The sequence below is a fragment of the Garra rufa genome, chromosome 3, assembly GCF_049309525.1.
Source record: "Garra rufa chromosome 3, GarRuf1.0, whole genome shotgun sequence".
Classification (NCBI taxonomy): domain Eukaryota; kingdom Metazoa; phylum Chordata; class Actinopteri; order Cypriniformes; family Cyprinidae; genus Garra; species Garra rufa.
The window spans coordinates 1,922,174-1,935,325 of NC_133363.1; the positions used below are offsets into that span (position 1 = coordinate 1,922,174).

General features: G+C 35.9%; 1 long non-coding RNA gene across 1 annotated transcript; it reads left to right on the forward strand.

Moving 5' to 3' along the window:
• Positions 1 to 840: 840 nt before the first annotated feature.
• Positions 841 to 4,730, forward strand: LOC141332382 (uncharacterized). Its single transcript, XR_012355300.1, has 4 exons — positions 841 to 1,246; positions 1,828 to 2,624; positions 3,115 to 3,210; positions 3,425 to 4,730. It is a non-coding gene; the product is annotated as an uncharacterized lncRNA (long non-coding RNA).
• The last annotated feature ends 8,422 nt before the right edge of the window (positions 4,731 to 13,152 follow it).

Genomic DNA, 13,152 nt, shown 5'->3' on the forward strand with positions numbered 1-13,152 from the left:
TCCATGAAGATTTTTTGTAAAATTCCTACTGTAAACATATCAAAATGTAATTTTTGATTTGTAATATGCATTGTTAAGAACCTAATTTGGACAACTTTAAAGGTGATTTTCTCAGTCTTTTTGATTTTTTTGCATCCTCAGATTTCTGATTTCAAATAGATGTATCTCAGTCAAATATTGTCCTATCCTAACAAACCATACATCAATAGAAAGCTTATTTATTGAGCTTTCATATGATACATAAATCTCAGTTTTGTCAAATTTAACCTTATGACTGGTTTTGTGGTCCAGGGTCACATATGTTAATTCAGTTCAGCCTCTCCTTGCCTGATCTCAAGGTTACTTGGTGTGTGTTTTTCCACGCCTGTTGGATTTACCTGTTTGTCTCATGAGTATGCATAATATGGCTAAGGAGTGTTAATGCGACTTAGAAGAGTTTGCATTACTAAAAAGACAACTAACCTCATTATATCAAACATTGGTTGATTGAAAGCAAACAATCAAATAGATATTAATTTGATTCATGAGGTCTTACCTGAGTGACACTGACACAGTACTGCCTTGAATTCAGTGAGAGTGTTCTATTCTCTTTCTCTCTCGCTTTTTTCAGACTTGATTTGTTGATCGGTTAGATAGTGATTCCTATTTAACTGACAGGCCATTTTCCAATTTAGCAAACATCACAAAAATCACAAAAATTCCATAGATGTTTATGGAGTAGACAGAGTTTGAATATACTTTAGCTAGAAAGACACCTTCAATGGGAATCAGCTCATTAGTTTTGATCAGCAAAGCAATGTGTACACTGTAATCCCAAACAGTTGTACTAGCTTAAAACTAATAGGGTCATAACAGTCAAATGTCCTTATGCAGTTGACCAAACTATAAAGTGTTGAGCTCTGTTGAGATTTATGCCACTTTAATTGAATAGGGCTCAATATTTTATAGTTAATTTGTGTGGAACGCTTAAAAAGTTTAGAAACCACACAGTAGTGTAACGTCATGACGTTCTGGTGGGTGGGTCTTATTACTCCCTCAGGAAAGCTGAGTCAGCCATCTTGATTTTGCCTTGATGCGGGGAAGTCTTGGCCTGCCCGTGTGGATGTGGAACACAGTTAAATTTGTTTTTATTTGTTTGTAATGCGCACTTTTATCCCCCTGCTTCAAACCACTACCACCTCAGTTTTTTTATTAGTCTTATTGCCCTCGTTTTTTAAAGCGCCGTCTTATCATCAGCCCTGATTTGGTAAGTAACGTTACTGAATTTCGAAAAATAGTCTTAAATTTGGGAATACATTTGTCCGTGTACAGTTAATATTTTGTTGTAAATAGTTTACAAATCCATGAAACGTTAATTGTAACTTTAGAAGTTGTTGAATGTAACAATTAACGTACGTCTTACAATCTTACAACGGTGAAATGTTATCAGCGGTTTCCTGGATGAACTACATTTCCCATAATGTATGTTTTCCCGGGACACTGAAGGTGGAGTTAACGTTAGGTCCACGAGTCTGAACTCTTTGGCGGGGGCTAAAAGCATAACTTTTATCCCTGCTTCCCGAAAAACTCCCATCTCGTTTATGTCTTCAATGTCAAAATCGTCCTACAATGCTGTTTTTTTACCTTTTGTTTGTAAAGGGTGTTTGAGTTTTTTTTTTGTATGTTCACTTTGTAAACACTGTGTCGGTATTTTTACAGCGATCTAGGGAAGAAAACGACATGGGAGTTTTGACATACCCTAACGGTATTGACCCGGATCACACAAACTGCGCATTTAAAGTATATAAATTGTCAATTTGTTTATAAAATAACCAATCGTTTCCCCAGATAAGACGCTTCCTCCTCGGCTGGGATGGTTTAGAGCCGTTTGAAGCTGCATTTTGGACCTTCAAACTTCGGGGTGCCAAACATATCCATTATATGGAGAGAAATCCTGAAATGTTTTCCTCAAAAAAAAAAAAAAAAAAAAAAAATTCCTTACGATTGAGGAAAGAAAAACAAGAACATCTTGGATGACAAGGGGGTGAGTACATTATCTGTAAATTGTTGTTATGAAAGTGAACAAATCCTTTAAGCATGCCCACTTTGAACATGATTGATTTTTCCAATATTTAAATGACTAACGTTATTTAAAAATCTACATTTTCACCAAAAAAAACAAATGGCAGATGTAAAAGTTGACAACACATCACGCTGTGATATATTTTTGCCATTCACCATAAACAAACTGTACAGAGGTTTATTATTAGATTTTTTTTATAGATAACAATATACTGCCTGTTTTAAATTAAAGAATGACAATTGATTTTCTATTTTGACCTTGGTTCTGACTCATCCCTAATAGAATTGCCTTTGGTTTTGCTACCTGCCAACTAAAAACTTCTTAAAATACATTCACATTTCTATTCCTAATTCATCTTTGTACATTTCTGTGCAATTCTGTCTATGTACAGCAGGTGTTTGCAGAGTTCCACTGAATCAACAACATTAACCTGCACAATCAATTTTTCAAGGAGCTGGACAGACACACGCCTAAACTCATCACCTTGTTCAGAGACTAGGCCACCAAGACTGGCAAGATAGCGGAGGAGCTAGCCAAGCTCATGAGGATTTATGACATTCAGGTGAATTTTTAACTTTGCATGATTCAGAACCAGATTATTAACAAAGTTAGATTGTTTGCAGACAACTGTAATAAGTTATTGTATGAATTGCCTTGACTGTGCCCTGAGGTTAAGTGATTATGGCATGCACACAACATTGTCAATCTCATCAGAGATGAACATCTTGACAAGATGTATTCTATCATAAAGAGATACCTTAAATACTTTATCAGCTTCAATTTGAAGAAGTCCAAATAACTACTGCTTTTATAAAATTTGATTTACAATTTAGAGTTTTATTTTGTTTGTGAGTTATTTAAGTATTTACAATAGAAAGTTATTAATTTGAAAAATGTTTTACTGAAGAAATGGTGACACAAAATACTGAATCTACCATCTATAGCAATGACCACTATCAGAATATGGAGCTATTTAACACTTAGATTTTTTTTTAGTGTTTGCTCTGCATTTGTGTAATTACTATTGTAATGGAAATTTTTTGTCCATCTAGGAACCACGTGATGTAAATATGAGACGGGCCCTCGTCCTTCGTGCACTTCCTGTGTACCTGCGTTAAGATGCCTCCAAGTTCTTCAGGACCTGTAACGTAAGTGTACTGGCCTCACTATCGATCCCTTTGCCTAGCCATTTAGTCAACTTAAACATATGACATCACTCAAAGAACTCTAGGAGAACAAGGGGGGTATTCCAGAAAGCAGGTTATGTGGAAACTCTTGAGTTATCCATTCCAGAGGACATCATTAGCATGATTTGTATCCTTGAGGAGCTGAACTCATTCTTGTCTTATTTGTGTTTTATAGTCAGCAGATGGTCCAGACCTCAGTGACACTTCGGTGGCTCTCCTGACAGTCGTCACGGATGACACTACTGATGCGTCTCTCTTCAGCGAGAAGGAAATACTTGTGAGTGGTCCCACAAATCTGGCTGACTCATTTCTTCTGCTCTTTGGATACATCTATGCACTAGACCTACAGTACCCAAAGAATCTCAAACTTACATTCACATTTATCCAAAAAGTTGTGCTGTTTCCTGAGGACAACAAACCACTGAAAGCGTGTCTACTGACGCTGAAGAATGATTTGTTCAGTGAGTAAATCATTCAGAATGGATTATTTGTTGAGCTGAGTATTGAGGAAGTTTTTTTGTTTGTTTTTGTTCCCCTCTTTACAAATGTAATCATTTGCCTCTTCTACCTCAGATTTAACATGTGACTATGTTTGCCTGTTCTACCTCAGAATTAATACATTGATTGTCAATCGATACATTTTACAAAAATGACATATTGCCGAGCTAAATTTTTTGGACTGAATAACGTGGGAAACGACTGTTCAATTTATCATGAATCCTTTGTGAGTTTTTATTATAATGTGAGCTTAAGACCCAAAATACTGAATCTACTCTCTGTAACAATAACCAGAAAATAGAACTATTAACACTTAAAGGCTGTATCAGCGATTTCTAGCCTAAAACATAAAGTGTCAATTTCAGCTGACCTTTCTTCACGATCCGCTAACTGCCTGCCCCATAAATTGCCTGTGAAAAAACCGCGTCTCTCTGGTCAGCCTAGGGTCCGAGATATGCCAAAAAAACAATCGACGCTGTTAACTATTCCACAGATAAACGAACAGTGTTCCAACCAATCAGCGTCAGGGGTTTGGTGTTGTGGACATTCCTACTGGTGCAGGGATGTGAGGGAGGCGGAGCGAAAGTCCACAACACCAAACCCCTGATGCTGATTGGTTGGAACACTGTTTGTTTATCTGTGGAAAGGTTGGTAGTGCCGATTGTTTTTTTGGCATATCTCGGACCCTAGGCTGACCAGAGAGACGCGGTTTTTTCACAGACAATTTATGGGGCAGGCAGCGAGCGGATCGTGATGAAAGGTCAGCTGAATTTGACACTTTATGTTTCAGGCTAGAAATCGCTGATACAACCTTTAATGTACTTTTAAGACTTTTCTTTTTACTTAAAGATTGTTTTTATGGAGTCATTTCCTTTTCTTTTTGTTTTAATTTATGTCAAGCACTTTGTTTTGACTGAGCTCCTTTGATTCGTGCCCTTTAAAAAGCACATTGTGTTGAATAAAAAAAGTTGTTAAATTGTCAATGTGGTGTCACTTTCATGTTTCCTAACATTATTAGCTGATTATAATTGTGTAGTGGGCCGACAGTAGTATTTAATTTTAGAAATTATTTTTTGTGCAATTCCCACATTATGAGTTGAAAAATATAGAACATTTTGAGTGTATTTTCCACATTATATGAGTTCAAAAATATAGAAAATTTTTAGTGTATTTTCCACATTATATGAGTTCAAAAATATAGAAAATTTTGAGTGAATTACTCCCCAATTATAAGTTGAGGGATATCAATATTTATAAGATAACATTGAGATAATTTAAGGCAACTGAAAGTGTAATTTTTATTTTATGTAAACTTAAAACATTTAAAAACATAACTAAAATATTTTTGTGTAATCTGTTACAAAATAATTTTTGAGTTCTGTGAACTTATTAGGGTTTACAGTGTAGTCAATTATTGTGCATACTTCAGACAAATGCACTTACTCTTTTGCATGTGTGATATGCTATTTTATATATTTTTTTTTTGCAATTTGTATAAAAGTAGACATTCAAATCTAGTGTGAACAAGAAACTAATTGTTGAGAGATCTGAACTAGTTGTTTTAAGAAATAAATTCTTACTTGAGCTGCAAGGAGGTGATTGTGAATGAATTTGTGCAATGTGAATCACATGAAAACGTATGATTATTAAAAGTTAAGTGACTATCACTGGGGCTTAAGCAGATCGTACAAAAAACATACGAATAAGATGGTACATATTCATAAGAATCAACCACAAACTAACCAAAGCGTAAAATACATGTAGATTATGTTGGAAAAACCCGAGGCGTTTGACCAAGCTTTGGTTTTTGATGCCTTGAGGGTGAGAATGTGTTACTGGTTTCAGTTTTATCTGCTGGTTTGTGCTCAGTGTGGTTGCAGTTCTCATCTCAATCGCTGACTGTGGTTTCATTAACAGGCCTTTTATTTTTAGAATCAGAAAAATACGTCAGTTAACACAGCATAAATACTTCTGCTACAGGTCTGCAACTATTAGTATAGGTAGAAGAAAAAAAAAAAGGTAAGATAATGTGTGTAGATGTTTTTGCATTATTCATGTTTCTTGAGTAACACCCCATAAGCATCCAGTCAAGTAACTTAACTTATCATTAATGGCTTTTTAGCAACATGATCTCATAAATATTTTTATGTAAACACAATGTTAACCAAGACTACACATTTTTTATTTTATTTTTATTTTTTTTTTATTTTTTCTCAGTCATGTTGTGCGTGACGATAGAAAGATTTTTATACATTTGCTATAAAATGCTTATGTTTAGGTTTGGTGTAAGGTTAAGGTTTCTAAAAATCCTAAAAAATCATCTATAGTTTGCTGTAAACACACAATAATGCATGTTTTAAATGATTAATTGCATCGAAATTGTTTCAAAATCATTCAAAACAACGTTTTGTATATTTTCTACCTGTAAATTTTGCATAGCTTACTAACACCTGTGCATAACAATGAGACCAGGCGACCAATAAAAAGAGGTGCTACAATCAGTTTCACTTCATTTAATTGTAATACTTGTAAACATTGTGGTTTAAGTAAAGATGGTGAAGAAACCAGCAGTAAAGAGCAAGACATACAGGTCCTTTTCAAAAAATTTGCATATTGTGATAAAGTTCATTATTTTCTGTAATGTACTGATAAACATGAGACTTTCATATATTTTAGATTCATTACACACATTTGAAAGTAGTTCAAGCCTTTTATTGTTTTAATATTGATGATTTTGGCATACAGCTCATGAAAATCCAAAATTCCTATCTCAAAAAATTAGCATATTTCATCCGACCAATAAAAGAAAAGTGTTTTTAATACAAAAAAAGTCAACCTTCAAATAATTATGTTCAGTTATGCACTCAATACTTGGTCGGGAATCCTTTTGCAGAAATGACTGCTTCAATGCGGCGTGGCATGGAGGCAATCAGCCTGTGGCACTGCTGAGGTGTTATGGAGGCCCAGGATGCTTCGATAGCGGCCTTAAGCTCATCCAGAGTGTTGGGTCTTGCGTCTCTTAACTTTCTCTTCACTATATCCCACAGATTCTCTATGGGGTTCAGGTCAGGAGAGTTGGCAGGCCAATTGAGCACAGTAATACCATGGTCAGTAAACCATTTACCAGTGGTTTTGGCACTGTGAGCAGGTGCCAGGTCGTGCTGAAAAATGAAATCTTCATCTCCATAAAGCTTTTCAGCAGATGGAAGCATGAAGTGCTCCAAAATCTCCTGATAGCTAGCTGCATTGACCCTGCCCTTGATAAAACACAGTGGTCCAAAGTACTTTTTTCGGATGAAAGAGAATTTTGCATGTCATTCGGAAATCAAGGTGCCAGAGTCTGGAGGAAGACTGGGGAGAGGGAAATGCCAAAATGCCTGAAGTCCAGTGTCAAGTACCCACAGTCAGTGATGGTCTGAGGTGCCATGTCAGCTGCTGGTGTTGGTCCACTGTGTTTTATCAAGGGCAGGGTCAATGCAGCTAGCTATCAGGAGATTTTGGAGCACTTCATGCTTCCATCTGCTGAAAAGCTTTATGGAGATGAAGATTTCATTTTTCAGCACGACCTGGCACCTGCTCACAGTGCCAAAACCACCGGTAAATGGTTTACTGACCATGGTATTACTGTGCTCAATTGGCCTGCCAACTCTCCTGACCTGAACCCCATAGAGAATCTGTGGGATATTGTGAAGAGAAAGTTGAGAGACGCAAGACCCAACACTCTGGATGAGCATAAGGCCGCTATCGAAGCATCCTGGGCCTCCATAACACCTCAGCAGTGCCACAGGCTGATTGCCTCCATGCCACGCCGCATTGAAGCAGTCATTTCTGCAAAAGGATTCCCCGACCAAGTATTGAGTGCATAACTGAACATAATTATTTGAAGGTTGACTTTTTTTGTATTAAAAACACTTTTCTTTTATTGGTCGGATGAAATATGCTAATTTTTTGAGATAGGAATTTTGGGTTTTCATGAGCTGTATGCCAAAATCATAAATATATTAAAACAATAAAAGGCTAGAACTACTTTCAAATGTGTGTAATGAATCTAAAATATATGAAAGTCTAATGTTTATCAGTACATTACAGAAAATAATGAACTTTATCACAATATGCTAATTTTTTGAAAAGGACCTGTACATGCAAAAGAGAGTAGAAGACCTCTCCATCTGTCAGTGTATTTTATGACCATATCACAGTAAACCTCATATTCATGCGGGTTAGGTTTAGAAATAGGAAAGGGTTTGGTGGCTTAAAAAAAAATAATAATAATCAATATAATGGTATTTTATAACAAATGACTGTCATAGGATATTTTTCTGCCGGTCTCATTTTTTATACTGTTAAAAAGCGTTTTTTTTTTGTTTGTTTGTTTGTTTGTTTTTTCTAAAACTAATTCCATGTGGCAAATATTGGTCCTTAACAAGAAAAAAAAATGTTTTTTTGTGGGTGTGATTACTTCACTGCATAATGAACATGAAAAAGACACAAGGACTTTAATGTGTTCTTTTGTGCAAGGTGCTCATTTATTAATTGTTTTAACTCCAAACTAATGGGAATGATCTCTGAAAAAAATTAATCATAGATGATAGATAGCACATGTAGATTTTACTTAAAGCTGGGTCCATTGTGATAGGATATATTGATAGGGACACACAAAATGTTGTTTAAATGTAGCTGTTGTTAGCGTTGTGTTCTGTGTGTGTTTGTGGTGTTTGAACATCTCTGAGATCTTCTCTGCAGATCAAAACACACAGAATAGGGTCTGCAATCACTCTCAAACTCATCAGACAGAGACACATCACATACCAAGATATGTGGACTCCACCCGTGATTAAATTCACACAGATGAACAACATGATTGGTAAGTACAGCATTACAAAGGTACAAATGGCAACAGTGACCACTAAACATGTGTTTTTGCTGACAGGAGTGGAAGAGGCTTTACAGTTGATTTTAAATGTTACAGCCAATAAGCTCAGAGGAGCCAAACTTGTGCCAAGACTAAACAAAAAAATGTACATATTTACAACTGGATCCATGTTTCCACGGATCCAATAGTTGAAAATTAATGCATTCACAATTGAAAAAGCAAGCACAAGAAGAACCATTATAATATAACAGGGGCATGACAAAATATGAGCAGAACACTGTGGATACTTCAGTGTCAAAGCCCGCTCTAGAGCCACAAGTTGATGCAGGATAAAACCACACAAATGTAGCCCTGACCAAAACTGTACAACCATGTAAGGATTCCAGTATAATTTCTGGAGTAATTTTGCCACTGTATATAGATCTAGGATCAGTTCTATCAGATCACCGAAGAGGAGGATGGTGATAAAGACTGAGATTCGACCTCTGTGGTGGCGCATATGACGAAAAGCCCAAATCAGAGCTAACAGACCCGCACAAACACTAGTGATGAGGAAGATACACAGTCTGATGTCTGAACCTGATGAAATAGAATTTTTATGAAAATCCATTTCATCTGTATAAAAATATTTGTAGCAATGTCACGATCACAGTGGTAGTTTTTGTCCTCTTTGGTCAGTGAGTTGCTGAAAGATTAAAACAAAATAAACAAAACATTAGAGAGCGAGTGATTTTCTTTGCTGTATTTATACAAAATATTTCTATTCAGTATGATCTGTTTCAATTGTCATCAACAACACTGCGATCAGTCAAATTACACAAACATAATTGTTTTCTACAATATGCAGTACTAGACAGTGCCAGAGGAAAAATGTGATGCTTTATCTGTGAACCTTTGCACAACACAGCTGTAAATGAAAAAAAGAGAAAAAAGGCATCTTTTTGTTTTTAAAATGAACTGTTTAATGATTCTTTTAGCTGAAGATCTGCATGTGAAGACTGATGTACAATGAGGCTGAATATCTGATTTTCAACATCCACTCAACATCCAAACTTCCTACAACAGTTTAGTTTAAATTGAATTAACAATAATAATTAAAAAATAATTATTTATTAATAAATTATTTGCATTATATTCCAATAATATTTTGTCATGCTTTAAAGAAGTACTCTTTTTTTTTTTTTTTTTTTACAATGTTGAGAATATTGTACTGGTAATTTTCTGCTGTGATATTATCCATTAAAAACACAATGCAATGCATAAAGGATTCATGAGGTCTTACCTGAATAACACTGACACAGTAGCTGTCCTGAATACACTGAGTGTGTTGCATTCCTTCTTTTACTCTCTCTCTTTCCCCACCCATCTCTGTAATAGTGTACAATGTGATGCACAATGCATTTTAATCTTTTTTAGTCAACAAAATTAATCTCATTTGATTTATACGTGATTTTGATCATGAAATAATACTCCTCATTTCTTGATATACTGTCATATAATGTCATATGGAGAGCACTTTAGTACATACATAACTTGAGACACACACTTTCATAAGTGCCCTTCTGTGTACTGTACAGGGCACCAAGCACAAACTCATGAGATTAACCGCAGAATAACTCGATAAGCATAGGCCCAAAGTATAACCTAAATGCTTCAGCAACCTGACAGGACACCTACTGTGACGCCATGCTCCCTAGAAGTCCCAGGGTTAAAGGTACTATAGGAAAAGTTTACCTATAGTTTTATCCAACAGTTTTTATACTGTTGAAAAATGGTTATGTTCATTTTTCCAAAATCAAATCCAGGTGACAAATATTGGTCCTTAAAAAAAAAAAAAAGCGTTGTGCATGTTAGTCTCACACAAACCAATCTTTGTTTACAGGAGCAAAGGAAGCAAAGTTTCCTTACTTTAGCAAAGGGAAACCAGTCTCCTCTTGACCTTTTATCAAAATCCACTGACATTTTTCTATACAAATCCTCATTTTGTACTTCAAACTCATGACTGGTGCTGTGGTACTTCTCTCTAAGTTTCAAATGTGGATATTTTTCTTACAAAAATGCATCAATTTGCTACAGGAGGCCTTTATTCACCCATCAGAGCCGTGTGAGACACTTTCTATGATGGATGGATGCACTTTATTGAACTTGTTTTGGACTGATGGAGAGAAACACCCACCCATGTCATTCTAAAGCTTGGAAGTGCCAGGGTAAATTTTAATATAACTCTGACTGGATTCGTCTGGAAGAAGAAAGTCGTATACACCTAGGATATCTCGAGGGTGAGTAAACAATGGGCTAATTTTCATTTTTGGGTGAACTATTTAAGAGTAGAACTAACAGTGAAAATTAGGGACCTAGCCTCAGCAAAGTTCACAATATTCCATCCAGCCAAACCAGGTCATAAATATATTATGGAGTCACCCTATTGCAACGACTCTACATACTATCATACCGGCCAATAAGGTGGTGTGGATTTGCAGAGAAATTCTATGAAGTGTGGTTTGGTTCATGTGAGGGTATTTATGATTCCTTTGATCCTTTGATTTTCCTGGGTAGTTTATCCTGAGTGGCGTAGTCATTACCTTTGAAATTAGAAAAAATTCTAAAGTTTCTTGACAAAACACTCACAAGCTGCTGTTCTCTTCAGTTGCTCAGTAGTTTGTTTTTCTGAAGTTCAAGTAACAACCCTACAGGAGAAAAAAAAAAAAAAAACACAAATAAGGACCTTGTTTTTAATTAAGACATATATTTCAGCAGCACTGAGATTTTAAAAGGCTTATGATCATTTTGTAAGTAACCAGTCAGGCAACTTAACAAGTAACAATCTTGACATTTTGTGAGTCTTGACAATCCTAAACAAACAAACAAAACCTGCACTGTAAATAAATCTATACTACATTTAAAGTGGTGCTATAACAGTCTCCAGTTTAACCAAACTGCGTAAACTACTATACACTATAAAAAGGTAACCGATTACACTAAAATAGTTAATTTAACAAGACAAAAATCAGAGTCACTTATTGAATGCTAAACAGATATTTTATATTTAGAAAAAAAAATCTTAACCACACATCTTAAATCACAGCAACTTTTTTAGGAATACTTACAGTAAATCAAAACAAACATACACACAAAACCTAAGTTAGAATCCAAAGCAAATTGTCTATTGATGAGGAATGAGAAGTGAGAAAGTGATTAAAAGCTTATCTGGTATCCCGTCCATGTGACTCATAGTCGAACCTAGTTGTCCATCTTAATGAATATGTTTGATATTAAAGTTGCCAGCAAACTGGAAAACCTTTCCAAGAATGACGGATAAAAGGCAAAAATGTAGATCTTTGTGGACAAACGGGAATTACAAACTTCCTTCACAGTCTACATATAAGGCACCAGATTTCTCCAGATACTAAAAAGTCCTTTTGGAGTTGAGCACAAAACATACGTTTCTCAACAAGGACTCAGAGTTTGACCCATGGCTACAAAATCTTTTTTTTTTTCTTTTAGTTGAGCACAAACACAAGTTTCCCGAAAACCAAGTTTGACCACATTGTTAAGGCCATGTTCCAGCCATTGGGTTTTTCTCTTCTATACCCTGGCCTAATTTATAGCGCCAATATTGCACTCTAGTGCCCCCCTTGGTGAGGAAGTGAACAACACCTAACCTTTCACAGTCCTATAACAGGCTGGGGACTGTTATAGTGCTACGTGAAGAAATAAATTAGTTTTACCTTTTCTTAATACTTTTAAACATTATGGCTTGAGTAAAGTTTAGTCATGCCTCTAACTGAAACAACGGTCAGACCTCAGATATTAGAGCTGAGATCAAAGTATCAGATGAACCAGCAGAAGAAAAAAAGGAAGAAAGAGCAAGACACACAGACAGAACGAGAGCGGATTAGAAGCGTTCTTATGCCATGAGCACAGCACTGCAGAAATCTCCTGAATATATCTAGGTAAGACACAGCTATTGTTTTTTATTATATTTTTTCTCACTTTTTCATTAAATACAGATTAGAATGCATGAATGTTTTGACCCTGATGATTCAGAGTTGTTGTATGTTAAGCTGAAATTATCAGATGTCTTCTGAAAGTTGCTGTGCATTTGCAGCGCAGATACTAATTTTTTACTCATTTATTAACTTAATATTTTCAGCCAAATACTGGAAGGGGATCAAAGAGAGACTAAAATACAAAACATTATCCATTTAGAAGGATGCAGGAAGCTGGCCAGCTGGAGGTGAAGGTCAGATTGTCCATCTTCATCATCATTGGTGCGTGTGCAGGTCTACCAGCTCTTGTTTGGTCTGTCAGTGATCTAATTCAACACAGAAAGAACGGACACCGTATTTCAGCCTACATCATCCTCCTCCTCCTCACTGACTTTGTTGAGCTTCTCTTAAGTCCCTACATACTCATAAAACAACTCTTTGATGAGCTCTCCAGGGATGCAGACTGGACAATTTGGGTTTTTTGGTCTTTATCGACGTCGTCAAGAATGTGTGGTGTCCTCTTAAACCAGCTGGTGGCGCTAG